Genomic DNA, 24325 nt, shown 5'->3' with positions numbered 1-24325 from the left:
CATAATTTAGTAAAGATGACATTATCTTTGTTAATATTAAAATGAATCAGTTGTGGTGCACAAGATTTTCAAAATTGTCCTCTCACGAAACTGGTGGCTGTATCCAACAAAGCGTACGAATATTTACATCACTGGAATTGCTTTAAGGACTGACCAATTACACGTACGTGTCACGCGTTGTTAGGAACCCGTCAGCCACACTGAAGAGAGCTTTTGTCCATGTTGATTTATAACCTAAAATTATCCGCATAGTAACTTTGAAATACAAATTAATAATCTGCTCTATGGAGCCGGGGCCATGTTGCCGTGTACCCCCTCAGCCCCCGGGTAGGACTGCCTCTGGGTACGAGATGAGGAAGAGCTACGTTGTATGCTGGAACAGCGTTGTTGTGAAGGGCGGGGGCGCATTTGTTCTCACGTAACTTTGTAAACACCGTTAGGCACGCTAATAGAATTTCCGCTCGCTCTCTGTTAGCATACAAACTCAACTTTTGCTGCTAAAAGAGTGTCCTAGCGGCAGACATTTACACCTGTAACTCGGCCGCTACGTAACGTTCGTTTAATTTGTTCCTCAAAACACGCTCTACAGCCTTTAAAAGTTTGACACTATCATAATGTAAAAAAAGGGAAAAAAGTCTTCCAAGTTAGAGACAAAGTAAGAACAAGAAATGGAAAAAATGTCTTACAAGTTAGAGACAAAATAAGAACAAATTAGCTTACTGTGGAAAGAATTTTTGTATCTTAGAACAATTCAGTCATTTGCTAGCGTAGTGACACATGGGAGGATAGCACATTATTACCGCACGACGCTGTGTATATTTGATCCAAATTAATACCTTGCCGGTCTAAAACGTTTTGACACCCGATTAATACAAATTAGAGAAAAGCAAAGATGGTGGTTTTATTGCTTCAGGTGTTCTTCGTAGTCTGCGCCCGTTTGAGTAAAACGCATTGAACGGTTCGTAAAACTTGAGAAACTGTCGGAAAAGTCCTTCTTTGGAACGTTGTTCAACCCTTTGGGTCACACTGGCTCGAATCTGTCACGTTGTGAAAACGTTGAACTTTCGTATGAATTTCTGCTCTTTGTTGATTTGGGGTTGATGCAAAAATAGAACTGTCTGCGTTTCGCATTTCGGTCGAACCACAGGCATCCAAGAGTCATTGTTTTGTTCGGTAGTCGAGATGTGTGGGACTAATTCTGCACACATTTATTTCTTCTTCAAAATATTCTGGAGAATGTCAGTACACTTTACTTAGAGTTGTTGGTCAGTTGTGATTAGTGCCACAAGAGCGCTGACACAAGATTGCCGCACGCCCACAACCTAATACTACATCTCACAACTGAAAGGGTCCAATGCACATATGCACATCTAGTGCTTTCAGCTGCTACCTGAAGCTGGCACCAAAGTCACAGCACTGTCGATATTTGTACGCCAGGAATAAAATTAGTGTTGGAACTTTTTTGGATGGGCCGTGTGGTGCTAACAAACCTCTCGGTTATCTGTATACTGTACTTATTTGCATTATTCCGCATTTAGCTTGCATTTTAAATTTTACTAGGTGTAAATATAAATGATGTGCCAATATTTTGGAGAAAATTTCCATATGGAGTCATTATTTTGTCATTCTCACTCGAATGTAGTTTTTCTTTGTCATAGTTGGTTCAAATGGTTCAACTGGCTCTGAGCACTATGGGACTTAACATCTGAGGTCATCAGTCCCCTAGAACATAGAAATACTTAAACCTAAATGACGTAAGGACATCACATCCATCCATGCTCGAGGCCGAATTCGAACCTGCGACCGTAGCGGTCGCGCGGTTCTAGACTGAAGCGCCTAGAACCGCTCTGCCACAACGGCCGGCTTTTGTCATAGTTATGCATACCATTATCTCCTATGAATTAATGCATACCAACTAATGTATATTCAAAGTATCTAAACACAATAGATCAAGAAAATACCTTATGTCAGTTGTGACCGGTAGGTTAAGAATAATTAAGCTAGGATCTTAAATTTAATGTCCCCTCAGAAAACTGAAATAGGTTTTTACTAAAACTAAACAATTACTTTATATCAAAAATAGGAAGTGTAAGATATCCTGACACTTTGACAAGATTGGAATGTTAACAGAGGCGCTGTTTAATACTGAAACAGAAATATATGAGTTGTCTCTCAAAACAATTGCTTAAAGTAACATAGTTATAACAACAAAACGTATGCGATAATATCCCACAACAACACAGCGGTGGATTGCAACACTTCAGAGGGTCCGAAAAATTCAGCCACGTTAAACATACGTAGAAACCAGTCAAATGTGCACTGTGAAAAACGATTGCAGTATTTCTATAGATGCTACAGTGGCTCTGCCCTGATGGTTATTAACATTTACTCTAGATTTTGATTTGAAACGCAAATGGAAATTATCAGCAGAATGCGATGAGTCACACTAATCGATGAAGTTTACTCCTAGCTAGAAACACAACACCTGGGATAAAATTTAGTGTCGTCTCAGAAATAGTGAGACACAGGGTACCACTTTGTGTAAAAAGGTCTGTTGTCCAGAATTCATCACATATCCTACTGAATAAAAGGAGTCTTAGCAACACTGCAGTGTAGGCTAGAAGGGTCGTACGTCCCACGTTGATTTCTGTGGTTACTTCAGGCAGTGTTTTTTTGTCAACTAACAATAACAACTCTACGCCAACGCCACTGCTCTCGGTCGTTAAGTGAAGGCCGTCAGCCACTGCGTTGTCCGTGGTCAGCGGTAATGTCTACAATTTTGTATTCTCAGCACAGTTCTGACACTGTGAATCTCGGAATACTAAATTCTCTTATGATTTTCAAAATTCCCAGGAGTCCAATTCCAAATACCACTCTGCATTGAAAGTGTTGAATCCCGTCGTGCGGCCATAATTACGTAGGAAACCTGAAGCACCTGAGCACAAATGACAGCTGCGCCAATGCATTGCCCTTTTATACTTTGTGTGCGTGATGCTGCCGCCAATCTGTACATGTGCATATCGTAATCCCGTGACCTGTCACCGCCATGTAAGCGTTATACTGACGTATATGTAAACGTATTAAGCCAATTAAAGCTTTGTGAAGACCCGAATCGCGTCTCGCCGTAAGCAAAGCTATGGAGAAAGTGGCTCTCTGTTTTATTTCTTCAAATAATTCAAAACACAGCAACGGAGATCAGCCAAGTTTCAGGAATGTCTTCGACATGCAGCGAGAATTTAAGACAAATCAGAAATGTATGATGCGTGGCCGGCCGGAGTGGCCGTGCGGTTCTAGGCGCTACAGTCTGGAACCGAGCGACCGCTACGGTCGCAGGTTCGAATCCTGCCTCGGGCATGGATGTATGTGATGTCCTTAGGTTAGTTAGGTTTAATTAGTTCTAAGTTCTAGGCGACTGATGACCTCAGAAGTTAAGTCGCATAGTGCTCAGAGCCATTTGAACCATTTGTATGATGCGTGAACACCATGTTTCATTAGTGGCTTTTGCCGATATAGTGACTAACGCATGCAGAAACTTTTTCATATATTCGAAATAAAATTATGTATTTGGAATTGCAAGAGATGAATCATAAACACCGAGAGCCAACAGTGGCCGGCTGCTGTGGCCTAGCCGTTCTACGCGCTTCAGTCCGGAACCGCGCTGCTGCTACGGTCGCAGGTTCGAATCCTGCCTCGGGCATGTATGTATGTGATGTCCTTAGGTTAGTTAGGTTTAAGTAGTTCTAAGTCTAGGGGACTGATGACCTCAGATTTTAAGTCCCATAGTGCTTATAGCCAGTTAATAGTGATAATGGCGGATGAGATCAATAAAGAAATTCTACGTACCAAGAAAGGACATGTGCCAAGAAATGAAGGTGTTTCAACAGCAACGACTTGTCGGAAATATGCAATTCTAAAGGAACATATGTATTCCTGTAACTATGCAGAACTGTAACGATGTTTCGGTATATGTGCTCACAATAAATCGATGAAATTCAAGAAAAGCGTTGCTACCGGTTCAAAAAATCGCTGGATTTTAATCATGCAAAGGAAAAGGCTGGAATTTAACATGTAACATTTTCAGGTCATAAACGTTATTAGGTGGGAGGGGGGGGGGGGGGGAGGGGGGTGATGGACAGAGCAATACACACACGAGGGCGTACAGAAGAGCGATGGCCCTGACGTTTTTATTCTGAAAACTCTTCAGACTTTTTGAACAAAACAAGCTTTATTAACAGTCTACTTCTTATTCTACACGTCTACTTATTTGCATTCATCTGATCCGAAAGAACTCCGAATTGTACCGTGAAAATTGGCTATGTGTAACGCAACTATGTAGATGCGTGAGAAACTGCGTGCTGTAATGGAGTTTCAGATTCGAAGAGCTCGTCTACACTTGGAGCGCCTTCTCTTTCAGCATGACAATGCCAGACCACTCTCGAGCTCTGCAGCGATCTGACACCTTGGGTTCACTGCCATTGGTTGCCCTCCATACAGTCCCGACTTGGAACCATCCGATTTTCATGTTTCCAAAACATAAGGATGACCTTCCACGACCTCACTTTGACAGTGATGAAGCGGTAGAAGCAGAGATGAGGTTGTGGTTGCGTCAACTAAGTCAAACGTTTCGCAGTGACGGTATCAAAAACCTATTCTGTCGTTGGTAGAAATGTGTTCGTCGTCAGGGTGACTACGTTGACGAAAAAAGCCACGAAAAATCTATATTTATGAAGTTAATAACGGTCGTTTTATTTAGAAGAATTTAAGAATTTCCACATAAAAAATTCGAAGGATTATATTTCAGAAAGCCCTCTTATACTGTCGAGCTGCAACAGATTTTTAAAATATTGCTTTTTTAAATCATTTTGATGATCTTTGTGGTAACAGTCGTCGAGTAAAAGAGTGTTCATTCAAGCTATCTTAATATAATGAATTGTTTACACATAATGTAAAGGAGGAAATAATCCAAAAAATTTTAGACTATTCATACTACTATTTCACCTTTGAAAATTGGTGGAAACGTTGAATTTAAATCGCCTATCGCTGTAATTGACCCCTTCTTGTATCTCAGAAATCTACATTTCGGCCTGGAGAAAGCTGTACCAGACAGCTGTTGAGTCACTCACAGTTTATAGAAGATTAGAAGCTGGTTAGGTGACAGGAATGGTATTTGTCAGCTTTCCAGTAGCTTATGACAATGTCAGTCACTAGCTACTACTACCCAAGGTCTACAACCTGACCAAGAATTGTAGCCTAACTAGGCTCACCGACACTTTTTGCAGAGTCGTAAGTTCTTCGTCGACATTCAAGAAAATCGCAGCCAACGGAGACAACAGAAAAATTGTTCAACATATACACGAATGAGCAACCCACAGCACTTGGATGCCGACGACCTTGCTCTAGCCACCCACAGCACAGATACTGAACCAGCAGAGAATTCGTTTAAACAACTATCCACATACTACACCGCAAACCAACTTAAACCAAACCCACAAAGACACAAGAGTGTGCCTTCCATTTGAGAAACAGTTAAGCTAGACGCCAACTACAGATGGAATGGTCAAGTGTCGAACTAGCTTACTGTGAGGCCCTCTTTTATGTAGGAGCGACACTTAACTGACTTCTTAGATCCAAGAACCACTGCATGAACTGCAAGGTAAAAATTTCAACCTGGTACAGTCTTCCACGGAAACTGGCCAGATCACAGCGGGGTAGCCAACCTGAAACTCTGTACTGGAACTATGCTAATCTGCGGCAGAGTGTGATTTCCCTGCTTGGTATAGTTCGACATACGCCAAACATGTATACGCAGCTCTCAGAGACACCTGCAGAATCATTACAGGTTGTTTGAAATCCACTCTTATCGAATGGATTTACCATCTCGCAGGAACAGCACCATCTTCTCTTTAAGTGAGGAAAGAGTAAAGTGGACCAGCAGAGTACACATCCTCTGTCTGGGGATGAGCCGCACTCGCAGCGACTGACGCGAAGGAGCAGTTTCCTTAGAACCACTGATCGAAAACGTAAGTTGCGAGTATGCAGGGCTATGATCTACCTTCAACATGGTTGGAAAAAAATCCACGAATTCTACTTTCTGGTTATGATGAGAAACTGACGACTTGGAAATCCCTGAACAGACTGATATTTGAAGCCGACAGATGTTACTTTGGCAAGATAGTGGTACAAGGATCAAGATGATATTCAGTGTGACTGTGAAGAAGACCAGACGATTGAATACGTGCTTCAATGTCGACTGTGACCAGGCTCCTGCACAGAAGATGAATTTCGTCAAGGAACAGAAAATGCACGGGACGTGATCAAGTCTCGGCCAAAAGGAATGTAGCCATAACTGTGCATAATACCTACGTTTCTGATATGATAATAAACAAAATAATTAAGTAACTACCTTGCTCTGGAACCTTTTGAAATATCCTGTTTAATAAGTGTACACTTATCTCTTTTATATATTAAGTGGCACTACAACGAATTATAACTGTCTACTGACGTATAGCCTATCCGTCTAGCTTGGGAATCAAGAAATTAAAACAGTCGTTAGTACATCGTATGGATTCACAAGGAACACCCTTGAACGCAAGGTCAGAAGTTCAGTCTCTAGGAAGGTTCATTTGAAAGTGTTGTGTTAACAGTTATGACAGAAAAAATACTAGCTACTAATAACTCAACATGTGCTCAACATAGAGATAGAAAATGAGCGTCCGGGAGATTTAGAGATCAACTGTATATGGGATGTATGTATTGCATTTCACAAGAAATACTCAAAAACAAATCATTAACTTACCCATCAACACCGAATGAAAACTGCTGCGTCGCAGTGATCACAAAGGTACGTACCAGCAAGATCGAAGGCAGGATGTTCAACTAGGTGTCCACTCTTAAGGAATACATGTAGAGTCATACTGGTGTAACGAGGTGAAGAGAAGTGATGGAATGTGATGGCATGTAACCGAGTACGAAACATGTTGCAGTGGAGCTTATCGTGAAAGGTCTATCCTTTAAAGCGTAGCTGCAGATAGTGCGATAACATGTTTTACAGGCATATGTCCATTAGTTCCAACGGGTATGAATTTCAATGTTTCTCACTTTTCAGGACGGATCGTTTGCTCTAAAGAAGTCTGATTGTTATACGCAGACTAGGAGCAAGCAAAAGAAGAAGATATTTTTATAAATATCGAAACCTTGGTCAAGGGCTCAATAAACATTAGGTTTGCAACGGTTGGCTGATTTTTTTCTAACTCCTCATATTTTAACAGTTGCCGAATCGCAGCCATGTTTAAGATTTTGGAAAGCATGTTATTTTTCCCAGTTATTGGGCAAAAGTAAAGCCCATACAATGTTTGAGATTCTCGAACGCCGCTTTTCCCACTCTCGCTTGCTGTGCCGTAAATATTCCCTACTGCCCTTGCAATACCACGCACACGAAAAAGAATCATACGACGCGGAGCACTTCCCAGTTCCTGCAGCACAACAAAGAACTTTCCATTTAATTTGACATCTAGATTAACAGTCGGCATAATTGTACACGAATGCGTTAAGGCATTGATGTTAGTTGATGTTGATAGCCGACCGGAGTGGCCGTACGCATCTAGGCGCTGCAGTCTGGAACCGAGCGAGCGCTACGGTCGCAGGTTCGAATCCTGCCTCGGGCATGGATGTGTGTGATGTCCTTAGTTTAGTTAGGTTTAATTAGTTCTAAGTTCTAGGCGACTGATGACCTCAGAAGTTAAGTCGCATAGTGCTCAGAGCCATTTGAACCATTTGATGTTGATATCTTTGCACATTTAGTTTCCGGGATTCCTGTCACATGCATTTTCTCTTCAAATCCAGATTGGTCAGAGCTGAAAACATATTCCTTACTGAACAATGGGATAAGTTTGTTTATCTTATCTACAAATTTTCAGGTCGATTCTGCAGTTTACTTTGCATCGTCGAGTTGATGCTTTGCTTGAAATTTCCTTACTTTCCGTCTTCACATCCCGTAAAACTGTAATCTGTGGTGCGCACAATTTGATGTGCATAACGTAGTAGGTTACTACCATGCACATCCTATAAATTGTATCAAGCGTCACGGAAACATGGTAAAATCAGTTTTTGTAACAAGTGTACCTTGTCCTCCCTTCAATACCGGTAATTTCTCTTATCCACTACACGATCATTTCGCTGCTGACTTATTCGAAACCTGTTCATAATGTTTTTCTTACTATGCTGCGGATGATCTTCCTTGGACGTAATTATGTTTAGTACCGGCTCCTTAGACAACGATTATCCCTTACTAATCTTCACTGGAGATGGGATATGTGGATGGCCCGGATGATGAACTACGTGGCTCTAAAACTGTTCAAATATCACTTTCACTTGTTAAAACGTATCGTCGTCGTTTTACTCGTCTTGAACATTCTCCGCACAGTCGAGCTTATACGATACTACACATTCCACTGACTCACCTTGCAGAACCGCTAATATTTCTTCTGGCACTTCTTTCTCACCGCGAAATTCCTTGGGTTCCTTTGTGACGAAATGTCAACGCCAGAAAATGTTATTGGAAATACAATGCAATGTATGTTTTGTTTATCGTTCCCATTGATCTGCTTTGTATCAACACCACCATCACTGTAATACTGTTGGGAGTTATTCGTCTTCTACGCAGTTGAACTACGCTCAGTTTCCTCATGCTGAGCTCACAATTGAATACCTCCTGTAGCTTTTTTTTCATTTTCTTTACTTTATTTTTATTTTATTTATTTATTTTTTATTCTTTTTTTTTGAGTCATCAGTCTTCTGACTGTTTTGATGCGGCCCGCCACGAATTCCTCTCCTGTGCCAACACTTTCATCTCACAGTAGCAATTGCACAACCTACGCCCTCAGTCATTTTCTGGATGTTTTCCAAACTCTGTTTACAGTTTTTTCCATCTATAGCTCCCTCCAAGACCATGGAAGCCATTGCATGGTGTCTCCACAGATGTGCTATCATCCTGTCCCTTTTCCACATGTTCTGCGCAGAACCTCTTCATTCCTTACCTTATCAGCTCAACTAATTTTCAACATTCGTCTGTAATGCCACATCTCAAATGCTCCGATTCCCTTCTGTTCCGGTATTCCCACAGTCCATGTTTCACTACCATACAACGTTGTGCTCTGGAAATTTCTTCCTCAAATTAAGGCCTATGTTTGCTACTAGTAGACTTCTCTTGACCAGGAATGCCTTTTTTTGCCAGTGCTAGCCCGCTTTTAATGTCCTCCTCGCTCCGACCATCATTTGTTATTTTCCTGCCTAGGTAGCAGAATCCCTTAATTTCATCTTCTTTGTGACCATCAACCCTGATGTTAAGTTTCTCGCTGTTCTCATCTCTACTACACTTATTAGACAGTTCATTCCATTCAGCAGATCATGTAGTATTTCTTCACTTTCACTCTGTAGTGTTGGCAGAAGAGCCAACACTGTTTTTCTTGAGGAGGCCGAAATGCACGCGTTTAATTACACGCTGACTGGCGTGAGGTCTGGAACAGGACAATATCTTGAGAATTGTAAATAAAGTACGTAGATGATGTAATACTTAACTTTAATCCACAATTGTAGAACATCGCTCTTGACGATACAGAAGTATAATAGCAATAATAATTGGTAATGGCGCGCCTTGCTAAGTCGTAGCAAATGACGTAGCTGAAGGCTATGCTAACTATCGTCTCGGCAAATGAGAGCGTATTTGTCAGAGTAGCATCGCTAGCAAAGTCGGCTGTACAACTGGGGCGAGTGCTAGTACGTCTCTCTAGACCTGCCGTGTGATGGCGCTCGGTCTGCAATCACTGACAGTGGCGACACGCGGGTCCGACGTATACTACCACCTAGCAAGTGTGGTGTCTGGCGGTGACACCACACACTCCATCCAGCAGATCATGTAGTACTTCTTCACTTTCACTCAGGATAGCAATGTCATCAGCGAATCATTTCATTGACATCGTTTCAGCTTGAATTTTAACCCTACTCCTGAACCTTTCCTTTATTTCCATCACTGCTTCTTTGATGTACAGATTGAATACCGAGCGCTAATGATTAAATCTCTGTCTGAAACCCTTTTGAATCCGAAGCACTTCTTTCTTGGTCGTCCACTCTTATTCCCTCTTGCCTCTTGTACATATTGTATATTTCTCATTTCTCCCTATAGCTTACCCCAATTTTCCTCAGAATTTCGAATACCTCACACAATTTTACATTGTCGAACGCTTTTTCCAAGTCGGAAGGTCCTATGAATGTTTCTTGATTTTTCTGTAGTAATGCTTCCATTATCAACCACAACGTCAGAATTGACTCTCTGGTGCCTTTACCTTTCCTGAGGCTAAACTGATTTTCATCTGACATATCTTCAGTTTTCTTTTTTATTCTTCTGTATATTACTGCTGTCAGCAACTTGGATGCATGAGCTGTTAAACTGATTGTGGGATAGTTCTCGCTCCTGCACTCTTCGGAGTTGTTAGAATTATATTTTTGCGAAAGGCAGATCGTATGTCGCCAGACTCAGACATTCCACACACCAATTTGAATAGTCGTCTTGTTGCCATTTCCCCCTAATGATTGTAGAAATTCTGATGGAATGTTATCTATCCCTTATGCCTCATTTGATCTTAAGTCCTTCAAAGCTCTTTTAATTTCTGATTCTAATACTGGATCCCCCATCTCTTCTAAATCGACTCCAGTTTCTTCTTTTATCACATCAGAGAAATCTTCTCCCTTATCGAAGCCTTTGCTGTACTCCTTCCACTTATCCGCTCTGCGTTTGACAGTGGAATTCCTATTGCACTCTTAATGTTACCACCCTTGTTTTTAATTTCACGGAAGGTTGTTTTGAGTTTCTATATGCTGAGATAGTCATTTCGGCAATCGTTTCTTTTCCGATGTTTTCACATTCTTCATGCAGTGATTTTACCTTAGTTTCCCTGCACTTCCTGTTTATTTCATTCCTCAGTGAATCGTTTTTCCGTATTCCTGAATCCCCCTGGACGTTTTGGCACATCCATCTTTCATTGATCAACTGAAATATTTCTTCTGTTACCCACTCTTTCTTCCCAGTTACCTTCCTTGCACATGTGTTTTTCTTTCCAACTGCTGTGATTCAGAGACGTCCATTCAACTGTACTGCTACTGAGCTATTCTTTATTGCTGTATATATTGCTGGGTACGCCTTATAATCCGATATCTGGTTTCGGAATCTGTAGGAAAAGAAATCCATTACTCTACAGCTACATTATTGATGATAAATAGCTGGAGATAGTGTCTGCCGTAAAAACTTTTGACGGAACAATCCATAGCGATCTTAGGTGGAATGACCGTATAAAACAGATAGTGGGAAAAACAGACAGCAGACTCAAATTCATCGGAAGAATCTTCCCGAAATGTAACTCATCCACGAAGGAAGTGGATAACAAGGGCTTGTTCGCCCGATTCTTGGATCACCAACAGGTAAGACTGATAGAGAAGACAGAGAAGATCCAACGAAGAGGGGCGCGTTTCGTCACGGGATCGCCTAGCTGACGAGAGAGTGTTACGGAGATGCTAAACAAACTCCACTGGCAGACGTTCCAAGAGAGGCGTTGTGAATGACGGAGAGATTTACTATTGAAATCTAGGGACAGCACTTTTCAGGAGTAGTCGGACAACATATTACTTCCCCCCCACATACATCTCGCGTATTGACCATTAGAAGAAAAATCAAGAAATTAGAGCCAATACAGAGGGTTACCGAAAAAAAATTCTTCCCACGCAACATTCAAGAGTGGAACAAGACTCGAGGGATCAGATAATGGTACCGAAAGTACCCTTCGCCACACACCGTTAGGTGACTTGCGGAGTACGATGTAGATGTAGATGTCTGATCATGATGTAATGTAACTGAAATCTTCCAGTAAAACCCGGCCTTTTCTAAGTATACCTCCTCCTCTTGTGGTTCTCGAACAGAGTTCGCAATTACCAGCTTAAATTTATTACAGAACTCAATTAGTCTTTTTCCTCTCTCTTTCCTTGTTCCAAGTCCATATTGTCCTGTAACCATTTCTTCCGCTCCTCGCCCTACAATTGCAGTCCAGTCCCCCCTCTCCCTACACGTACTGTATTACCCCTCCAGTATCTTAATATCCTATCTCTTCATTTTCAGCTTGCCACCGCGGCATGTATACCTGAACTATCGTTGTCTATGTTCGTTTGTTGTCGATCCTGATAAGAACAACCCTATCACTGAACTACTCACAATAACACACTCTCGGCCCTATCTACCTTTTCATAACGAATCCCAATCTCGTTATACCATTTTCAGCTGCTGTTGATATTACCCTATACCTATCCGACCATAAATCCTAGTCTACTTTCCATTTCACTTCACTGAGCGCTACTACATCGAGACTGAGTCTCTACATTTTCCTTTTCAGATTTTCTAGCTTGCCTACGACGTTCGAGCTTCTGACATTCCACGCTCCGACTCGTACAACGTTATCCTTTCGCTGATTATTCAGTCTTTTTTTCATGATCACCTCCCCCACGGCAGTCCCCTCCTGGAGAACCGAAGGAGGGACTATTCCGGAATCTTTTGCCAATGGAGAGATCATCATGTCACTTTTTCAACTACAGGCCACATGTCCTGTGGATACACGTTATGTGTTTCCCATTGACATTTGCCTCCTGATGCCGTTGATCATTGCTGATCTTTCCGCCTTTAGAGGCAGTTTCCAACTCGAAGGACAAGAGAGTACCCCGTATCTCGGTCCAATCCTCCACCTACTTTGACAAAGCCGTTGGCATAATGAGGGTGACTTCTCATTCCGGAAGGCTTCGGACGCCAACGCCATTTATTAATCGAAATTTAAGCAGTGGCGGGTTTCGAACGCGGGATCGAGGACGTTTTGATTACTAATCAAAGACGCTGCAACCATCCACTCTTTTTTGTGTGTCAGGTGGGTTTATTTGTCATCACGTATTAGAAAACTTTGAAGACCACGAGTGCCACTAGCATCCAAATTTGTGGTTTCATGCTAGACAATATGTTGGGCGTCGAATGCCGTAAACATCATCGGCTCTTTACGATCTCATACTCAAGGGGTTCCTTATAATAGATGACTTGCTTATCATATGCTGCGTTGAAGAAAAGGTCGTAATATTCTCATCGATTTATGTGCGTCATTCTCTCAATGAAATTTAATAATGTGAATTCAAATGCTTGAAGTGACAGAAATTTATTTCTCTGGAAAGAAATCTTTATGACGAACGGCTGTAACCGTGTAAAACTACACTCCTGGAAATGGAAAAAAGAACACATTGACACCGGTGTGTCAGACCCACCATACTTGCTCCGGACACAGCGAGAGGGCTGTACAAGCAATGATCACACGCACGCCACAGCGGACACACCAGGAACCGCGGTGTTGGCCGTCGAATGGCGCTAGCTGCGCAGCATTTGTGCACCGCCGCCGTCAGTGTCAGCCAGTTTGCCGTGGCATACGGAGCTCCATCGCAGTCTTTAACACTGGTAGCATGCCGCGACAGCGTGGACGTGAACCGTATGTGCAGTTGACGGACTTTGAGCGAGAGCGAATAGTGGGCATGCGGGAGGCCGGGTGGACGTACCGCCGAATTGCTCAACACGTGGGGCGTGAGGTCTCCACAGTACATCGATGTTGTCGCCAGTGGTCGGCGGAAGGTGCACGTGCCCGTCGACCTGGGACCGGACCGCAGCGACGCACGGATGCACGCCAAGACCGTAGGATCCTACACAGTGCCGTAGGGGACCGCACTGCCACTTCCCAGCAAATTAGGGACACTGTTTCTCCTGGGGTATCGGCGAGTACCATTCGCAACCGTCTCCATGAAGCTGGGCTACGGTCCCGCACACCGTTAGGCCGTCTTCCGCTCACGCCCCACTATCGTGCAGCCCGCCTCCAGTGGTGTCGCGACAGGCGTGAATGGAGGGACGAATGGAGACGTGTCGTCTTCAGCGATGAGAGTCGCTTCTGCCTTGGTGCCAATGATGGTCGTATGCGTGTTTGGCGCCGTGCAGGTGAGCGCCACAATCAGGACTGCATACGACCGAGGCACACAGGGCCAACACCCGGCATCATGGTGTGGGGAGCGATCTCCTACACTGGCCGTACACCACAGGTTATCGTCGAGGGGACACTGAATAGTGCACGGTACATCCAAACCGTCATCGAACCCATCGTTCTACCATTCCTAGACCGGCAAGGGAACTTGCTGTTCCAACAGGACAATGCACGTCCGCATGTATCCCGTGCCACCCAACGTGCTCTAGAAGGTGTAAGTCAACTACCCTGGCCAGCAAGATCTCCGGATCTGTCCCCCATTGAGCATGTTTGGGACTGGATGAAGCGTCGTCTCACGCGGTCTGCACGTCCAGCACGAACGCTGGTCCAACTGAGGCGCCAGGTGGAAATGGCATGGCAAGCCGTTCCACAGGACTACATCCAGCATCTCTACGATCGTCTCCATGGGAGAATAGCAGCCTGCATTGCTGCGAAAGGTGGATATACACTGTACTAGTGCCGACATTGTGCATTCTCTGTTGCCTGTGTCTATGTGCCTGTGGTTCTGTCAGTGTGATCATGTGATGTATCTGACCCCAGGAATGTGTCAATAAAGTTTCCCCTTCCTGGGACAATGAATTCACGGTGTTCTTATTTCAATTTCCAGGAGTGTATATAGCGGAGAGTATCACAAATACAGAAACTATTGGTTGATTAACTTGTCCGTTGGGATACGAGACGTTATTACATACGATAGTGTCTACCTAAGACATGGTTCGAAGTTCGATTATCACCCTGTCGGTTCAAATGGTTCAAATGGCTCTGAGCACTATGGGACTTAACATCTATGGTCATCAGTCCCCTAGAACTTAGAACTACTTAAACCTAACTAACCTAAGGACAGCACACAACACCCAGCCATCACGAGGCAGAGAAAATCCCTGACCCCGCCGGGAATCGAACCCGGGAACCCGGGCGTGGGAAACGAGAACGCTACCGCACGACCACGAGATGCGGGCCACCCTGTCGGGAGGAAATGATTTTATATCATCTCTTGCCTGAAGATGTAAATATGCAGCAATCGTATCGATTCACATTTCTACACTAATACACACTGCACAGTAATTTGGTGGAGACTATTTAGTTTTGCTAAAGACTGTATGCTGTTGTAGAGTCATTCATTGTAGCTTGCAGGTGGAAGAATTAGTGTACAATGGAGCAACTTCAATGTGAGAATAACGTACAATGGGTAACGAACGTTTCACATAAGAGATTCCACTTCTTACGGTAAGTATAGGGAGCTACATAACGCATTGTTAAACAGGTTAATTACGTAGCACATAATACTGGCCAAAAATTTATGGAAGTAAGATGAAAGTGACAGGGAGTGACAAAAAGCGTGATATTCACTTGCTGAGAATGAAAGTACATTATGAATGCGACAAGACATTTATTCTCGTCAGGAAGCAAATGTTCCATCTATGAATGGAAGGTGGAAGCATATTGACCCTGGTAATGACAGCCTTTTTAAACGAATGTTGCCTAAAGATGTGAAATAATGGAATAGAACTTGATAAATCGGTCTGAGTGCATCGTACCAAACTGAAATGCGCATTTATTAAAACCCGAAGAAAGACACGTGAAAGGGGCTGCTACGACAGAATATTTAAAATTAAGCTAACAGTACACGAAACTGTTACGAAAATTAGTAGGCTAGGATTAACATGTACGGCGGGATCGCTGTAGATTAATTGACAGTTGTATGGTACAGCCTAATGACAGTGAAAAATATGCTGTAGTATCAAGCAATTTTTAAGCATAGTATATTATAGGAAAGGAAAAAGTGAACCAATCACGAACTTGTGGGAGAAGGCAGTCAATAAATCGATGAAAAACTTGAAATCTACCGGAGTTGATCACGCTCTTATCCCCACTTTACATACCGTTTCCTGAAGGCTTTTGACGAGGATTAAACAGGAAAATTTAATGTAATCGTAAAGGGCTGAATGATGAGCAGGCAGTGACTGTTTTATGTTTTGCTACGGTTTCAACTAGCTGGTGTGCGTGCTACATCAGGAGCTTCTACATTCGTCGTTTTCTTCTTTCAAATAATAACTCAATACGTTCTCTTAGATAATGATCCAAGTATCGTCATAATTTCCTTTTTCTCTGAAAAGATGAGCATCTCTGCGAAAATTGAACTTCCTTATGTGCTGCTGTTATACTCTCTTTGAGGAAATCAATACACTCCATCCTGTGTTTGCATACGTTTTCATGGGATAAGAAAACAGACTCGACAAGTAATGGTACTAGGATCACATTACATACTTAAATTCTTTAAATATTGAAAAAATCGGTACAGGGTTGGATCCACTATATAGGATGTAAGAGACTCTCTTCATTTGTGACTATATGCGGTTTAGCATTGATCAAAATGTGTGATAAACAACAAAAATGCCAATAGGAAAAGTGAGCAGCTCAAGAAGCTCGACCCCCAGAAAAGTATGGCCGAAGAAATGAATAGTTATTCTACAGGGTGATTCAAAAAGAATACCACATCTTTAGGAATTTAAAACTCAGCAACGACAAAAGGCAGAGCTAAGCACTATCTGTCGGCGAATTAAGAGAGCTATAAAGTTTCATTTAGTTGTACATTTGTGAACGTTTTCTGTGCCATTTCAGCCAATAAAATTTTTGGTCCCTTTTTCTTCGAAGGTGCTACTGTAACTGGACTACAGTATCTGGAGATGTTAGAGAATTGGCTGTTCCCTCAGCTCGAACAAGAAGCACAACAATTCATATTTCAGCAGGATGGAGCGCCACCACATTGGCACTTATCTGTCCGTAACTATCTGAACGTCAACTACCCGAGGCGATGGATCGGCCGCCAGATAGCCCGTGACAGAGCACTTCATCACTGGCCTCCAAGAAGCCCTGATCTTACCCCCTGCAATTTTTTCTTATGGGGGTATGTTAAGGATATTGTGTTTCGGCCACCTCTCCCAGCCACCATTGATGATCTGAAACGAGAAATAACAGCAGCTATCCAAACTGTTACGCCTGATATGCTACAGAGAGAGTGGAACGAGTTGGAGTATCGGGTTGATATTGCTCGTGTGTCTGGAGGGGGCCATATTGAACATCTCTGAACTTGTTTTTGAGTGAAAAAAAACCTTTTTAAATACTCTTTGTAATGATGTATAACAGAAGGTTATATTATGTTTCTTTCATTAAATACACATTTTTAAAGTTGTGGTATTCTTTTTGAATCACCCTGTATTAAGCCCGACTTCAGTCTATAGTTGTTTAGCTGAAGTAAGAAATATAAATATAAGTGAGGAAAACATATTCGATGGATTCATTGTTCGACTGCTCAAAAATGCAAATATCACTTGAGATTATTCTGTTACTGAAATGGTGAGACCAATTTCGATTTTCTGCACTGCTTTTTAAGGTAGCTGAACTAATTTAAGAAAGACAACGGAAACGTACACCCTTCTTCATTACTATTACAGCTCTTTGCACAGTTTTCTGTGAAGCAGCTGGAAGGAGTTCCTTTGCATCAAACATCTGTAATTACGCGCTGCTGACGGCACAAACAGTGACAACTAGACACGACAGTCTGGTTGGGGGACTGTCTGCCACAAATGAGCTGCAGGACCTGCTGTATTAGCAGCTTGGGCGTCGGGTCGAGATCTTGCAGGCGTTGCCGTGGTAACTGCACTTAGAGGGATACCGGCCCGGCTGGTTAGCCGGGTAAACTTGCAGGACGCTTGCTGTGCGCGCCCTCTGTGTCACGACTGTGTACAGACGCTGTTGGCCCGACACAGGACACAACACGCCTAACTGCGCTGGCCTGCGGCTGCAGCACTGCTAGCTACTAACCTACGGCTGGGAAATGCACAAGGGCTTCAGTCGACCAGAAATGTGGAAAGCAGATTCAAGGTAGCACCACAGGTTGGTTAACTCTATGACACAGTAACCATATTAATTGCACACTTCCGGTTATGATGTATCCATGGACGCCATAGGAGTAGTAGAAGAATATTTGTCTACGAATCATTTTATAATGATATTGAATACCAAGTTTTTGCCATTAACTAGATCTGCGTCCGCACATGTCACTTATATTTCACACATATACAGGGAGACTTATTGACATTTAAAAAAAAGAAAGAAACCTAAGCGGCGTGGGTAATTCTGAGGCTAGTATTTCATATAAGACACATGTGGCAGCAAATCTCGGCGCAGCGGTTGGGCTTGTCAATACTACCCTTGCTGATAGGGGGGAGTGCTGCACATCTCTCCACCAGGGTACTCTTTCTCGAAAAACTGTGGTAAATGTGATCTCTCGCAAATGTAAAAGTTACAAAATTATTGTCCTCGCTGAAACAAAGTAAAAGCTCTTCTTATTTTGGGTTTCTTTACTTTTGTCCCCCACCTTCTTTTTCTTTTTGTTTACGGCCTTTATTTCCTAAAGAAAATTAAGTAATTTACTGGTAACGATGCCATTCGAAAACTTGTACTCATTTAACGTTTACTTGTGACGCAAAACACTAGGTTTTTGCTGTACCATACTTTGCAATAAACCAGTGGAGATTGGGAGAACGTCAAATAAAATAATAAATCTTACCTCACGATTCTCCAGCGCCGTGAGAAAGAATACTGCCTGCCACAAGCAGGACTCGATCAGTCGTAAACTTTTTACTTTGATTGGGATGACCGATAGGTTCAACCGCTACACATGGGGCGAGGTATGTCATCTGGTGACGTCACACGTATCAGTCGATATTATTCCATTAGTCTAATACTGAGACCAATTTCGATTTGTCATTCACTTTTTGGGTAGTTCCGGAAATTTGTGACCACACGTGTCTTACATTAAATTCCTTGTCCCAGTCTCGCACATCGCTTCGGGAGTATTTGAACGTTATTAAGAATAACTCTGTACACATGTTACATACATTAAACATGTTTCACAGATATTCGTACAAATATTTCATCCGTGTCTGTAGTGATTTTCGCCCTTACGTTTCATTTGAAATCAGAGGAAACTTTTTATTCTGCCTGGGTACGGACAATACAAAGTGTCGTGGAAAATGGTTCATCTTTTATGTGTGAAGATGCAAACACGATTTAAATTTGTAATACGGTACGCATTTCGCATTCAAATTCACTCTGAGTGAGCCTCATAACTTTTAAATTATTCCCAGTTCACTAATTACAGTAAATAATTACTGAAATGTCTTTTTAGAACACTCCTACGTGTCACAGCTTCTAATTCCCTTCCCCATCCCTAGGGATAGTAGGGGTATATTTCGTCTACAGTATTTTCGTAATGAAAATGGATCCTGTATACACAAAATTTTGCTGAACCTTCTCTAGTTTATCCTGAGTCATGCCTATATGCCATCCTCTGCCTCATCAATAGAGATTATGATGGTGTCTTACGCCACTCTATATTTTTCTACGTGGTAACTGATGCGTGTACGAAGTTTGTTAGATACTGCGCCACGCGTTATAAAGATTTCCTGACATGTTACTTTCTTTGCATCCTCACACCTTCTTACCTGCCCCTTGGGGTGAAAAGTTATTGGGATTATCACCAGTGACAATACTGACCACGAAAACTATGGCTCCGATCAAATTTTGTTTACATGTTACCGATTACCAGATCGGGAGATATGTGTAGTAAATTTGGCTGAAGTCGATCCAATGGTTTAGAGGGAGGTATGCAACGTACAGATGTAAATTTATTTATTTGCTTGAGACGTAAGTATTCTGACTGGTTTGACGCAGCCGCCATTAACTCCACCCTGTCTCAACCTTTTCATCTCAGAGTGGCAGTTTGCAGCCTACGTCCTCAATTATTTGCTGAATCAGGTTACCTTCCATTAGGAACGTGGGTGCACTCAGTTGGGTGCACTCAGTGACTGTGATCTAATTTGTAAATTATAGAGCGCAGCAATCAGTTGTCCTTTCTTTGGCAGGTTTTATTTGGCAAATCCAACGCACTATTTTCTAATCTCAATGCATCTCAGTTCCCTGTTATTAAGGCGCCCGATTCAGTGCTGCACAAATTACAAATTTATGATGTTATCATGAACTAAAGTAGGAAATTCTGGACGACAAGAAAATAAGAAAAATGATTTATGTTGTAGATAAGAATAATTTCTATTTTTCAACATCAATTACAATTTTTCAGAACCTGAAAATATGAATGTGACATTTGTTGCGAAATGTCACATTCAGTATTAAGATTAATTTTTGAGCTAAGTTTCACGGAGAAATTTAAAAAGTTATAGAATGTGATATAATAAATCATTAAAAACGATGAATATTTTTTTCAAAATTTAAAAATATAAAGTATCAGACTAGATTAAGATATATTCAAAAGTTGGGCACAAAAACTACGAGGATTAAACGTATTCCATTAAAGAGTTTTAGGCATTCGAGAAGAAATTATTGTTATAATAATTGTTCAAAAGTATATCGGATTTAAACATACAGCAACACTTTTATGTTAACACACCGTTAGTTGCAGCGTTAAAGCGTCCAGTCAGAGAAAGGAACCCAGTCGCCTTGCTGCAATAATCTATCTGCCTAGTAAGCAAGAAACCCGGGTTCGAACCCGGCCGCGGCACAAATTTTAACTCATTTCTTCAGCTCCCATCTTTATCGCAATCTAAAATTTTGTTGAATTTTTTGGAACCAGCTGTAAACCTTGCTATTCTGTTGGTGAAAATGTTACAATATACATGTCAAACGGTCCCGTGGTTCAAGCAATACGAGTCTTACGCAATACAGACCTTCGTTACCTGTGCCACAAGGGATAAATATATTTGGTCTAGGTCATTGTAAAAAGCGTTACAAGAGTAAATTAGAAGTTTATGCTTGTAACAGGCCTATACGGCGTTACTAAAAGAATAATAAAAGCGTTGATGTTCTTCAACAAATTATTTTAATGTATAAACTGCTCAACGGTACTCTAGCACCATATCAGAAAACAGTGAAGGTCATATGTGAGACTTAGGTCGATCATCTCAACTGGACAAAATGTGCTGCCGCTACATACAGGAAAACTTCCGCTTTCCTCTATGCCCTCAAAGATTTTCGTAAGATGCAACCATAGCAAGCCGTACTGTCGGATCTCCACCTGAACGATGTAATCCAATACGGTGCAACGAGTGAGAAAACTAGACATTTAGAACAAACCATGTGAGCTTTATATTGGCAATACGTTTCCTTTTGACCATATTAGTGATCCTTCTGTCCAGTTAGGCTGTTTGAGCCCAGACAAATTACTTGACTACCATACGTTGCATCTTCGACTGCTCACATCAGACATTAAGTATCTTTCATAGCACAATAATCGAATCAGTAGGTCTCACATATCTATTATCACAGCTACACTTATTCACAAAATGAAAACATTGGTACACTCCTTCTCTGTAGCAGCCATCGAGTGAGGTAGCGCATTGGTCAGAACACTGAGGTCGCGTTCGGGAGGACGACACTTCAGACCTTCGTTCGGCCAACAAGATTCAGATTTCAGCTCTAGGCAAATACCTGGATGCTTCCTTTGAAAGGGCCCTGCCGTATTTCTCCCCTATCCTTTTGTAATCCGAGCCTGTGCTCCGTCGATGATGATCATCCTGTCGAAGGAACGTTAAATTCTACCATTCCTTCCTTCCTTACTTTCTTCCTTCCTTCCTTGTTGCAGCAGTTTCCGCGCGCCACCGAAACAAGCCATCCTGCACAGTCACCGCCCAGTTGCTTTTAAGAAAAAAGAGGAAGCATTTGTTTGTGCCATATTCATCATATTTCCCCAAAAATGACGTACATGGCCAGATTTCCCTCTGAAAAATAATAATTTCAAAGATCCCATCGTTTCCCAGTAACACTTCAAACTCTTTCTGCTTATCAGTCATTCAAGTCGTACTATTTTCGCTTATCCTCTTTAATTTTGTTTTGTCATGTACCTCTTTTACTCCCCCTTCTGTTCATTCTCTCACGTCCATTGCTTCTAGCGCACTTTGTTTAAATCTGTCTTCCTCTAATTTCTATTCATTGTTTTAACTCTCGTGAATGAAAGTAAACTGTGTTTTTCTGTTTCACAGTAACTTATAAATATTATGTTCCATATCAGATGTAAAGAATAATATGGTTATCGTGAAACATGTAATCTAAAACATGTAGAAAGTCTGGTCACTTCTGAGTTGGGCCTGATGGCGGTAATCTTACCAGATAAAATCCGTACATATTATTAAGATGGATGTACGTGGGTAGTCAGAAACAGTTTGAAAAGCTTGTAAGAGGGGAGAAGGGTAGGTTGTGGTGAGAAATACTTGTTAAGTACAAAATTCGATACGTTACACCGTTTCCGAGTTAATTACAGTTAAGTTAGCCAGTGAGGCCGTTGCGCGCGTTGTTCAACAAGCGGCTCGCCAGATAGAATTAGTGTCAGTTGTTGACGTACCATGGATAGCACACGAGACTTCTCAACTTCTGACTCGTGTTTGATCCTTACAACTATCCCATGACCAATTTCCTGTATCGCTATCTTGTTCGGTATTAGGGAAGCAATCGCAAGCGCTACGACCCGATAGGCTGAATTCAGTGCTAATTAAATCGGGAACGGTTAAAAGTATCGAATCTTCTTCTTAGCAGTAACGATGGACGTTCAGTAAGTAATGTAACACATTTTTTTCCAAAGCAGTTTCGTTTTATCAGGATTCCATTACATCATATTCATCCTCACTAGTTACGCTACAAAGCCCTATTTTTCAACAGAATCTCTGTTCAATGCTAGGGCCACACACCACCTTACTGAGAGTGTCTGTATGCCCAAATGGTACTATTCTTCTGGTCGCAGGTTCGAATCCTGCCTCGGGCATGGTTGCGTGTGATGTCATTAGGTTAGTTAGGTTTAAGTAGTTAGAAGTTCTAGTGGACTGATGATCTTAGATGTTAAGTCCTATAGTTCTCAGAGCCATTTCAACCATTTAGAGTGAATCCTTCATTGGAGAAAACAGATGGAAGTCGAAAGGTGCGGTATCTGTAGCGTGTATGAGGAAGAAATGTCAAATGAAGTTTTGTGATCTTGCACATACTTGTATGAGGTCTTGCGCTGTCATGAAGAAAGAGAAGTTCGTTTACATTTTTGTGCCAAACGAACACGCTGAAGTCGTTCATTCAATTCCCTGATGGTAGCACAGTGTAGTTTGGAGTTGACCGTTGCACCATAGGGACATCGAACAGAGCAACCCCTTGAGGGTCCCAGAAGATCGTCGCCATGACTTTACAGGGTGAGGGTGTGGCTTTGAACAATTTTTTCGGAGGAGTGATAGTGCGGTGCCACTACATAGATTGCCGCCTTGTTTCCAGCTCAAAGTCATGTACCCATCTTTCATCGCCTTTGCGCCGGCCGCGGTGGTCTCGCGGTTCTTGGCGCGCAGTCCGGAACCGCGCGACTGCTACGTTCGCAGGTTCGAATCCTGCCTCGGGCATGGATGTGTGTGATGTCCTTAGGTTAGTTAGGTTTAAGTAGTTCTAAGTTCTAGGGTACTGATGACCACAGCTGTTAAGTCCCATAGTGCTCAGAGCCATTTCAACCATTTTCTTTTCATTGCCTTTGACGACGGTCGACAAAAAATTGGCACGATCAGCCTCTTAAGGCTCAAGTAATTGGCCCGCTATTGCTCTTTATCGTCTTCTGCTTGGCACCGAGGAACCGAGTAGGGACACACATCGAGTATCCCAACCAGTGGACAAGTGTGTCGGAACCACCAAGAGAGACGTTAGTTGAGCATGGAGATCTTTGACCGTAATCCGTGCATGAATAAGAATAGCCGCACGTTCCAGGATTCCAGGAGTTACAGCTGTGCATGGCGGATAGGGTCGCGGGAGATCTCGCAGGTTTGCGCGGCCTTGTTGCGAAGATGACAGACGCCTCGTCCAACAATTTTTTTCACTGCCAGTTTTCCGTGGAAATTCTGGAAGCGCCTCTGAGGTCTGACAATTCTTAACCTGGAACGCATCTTCGTTACAGAAGCCGTTTTCAATGCTACGTATAGCGTACTTACCTGTCGGAAGTTCATAAACTATAGGGGCTGAAGTGGGAATATTCTGGAGTGTCCCACAACAAAATCCTAATTTTTTCAACCGAACCTGACAAAAAAATGTGTTGCATTACTTACTGAGCGCCTATTATAGATGAGTTAAATGGAAGGGGAGAACAATGTAATTGACTGCATAACGCTTCGGATTGAATGATCAGAACACGA

This window comes from Schistocerca piceifrons, chromosome 3 (assembly GCF_021461385.2).
Source record: "Schistocerca piceifrons isolate TAMUIC-IGC-003096 chromosome 3, iqSchPice1.1, whole genome shotgun sequence".
In the NCBI taxonomy this organism is placed as follows: Eukaryota; Metazoa; Arthropoda; class Insecta; order Orthoptera; family Acrididae; genus Schistocerca; species Schistocerca piceifrons.
This window is presented reverse-complemented; position numbering follows the sequence as displayed.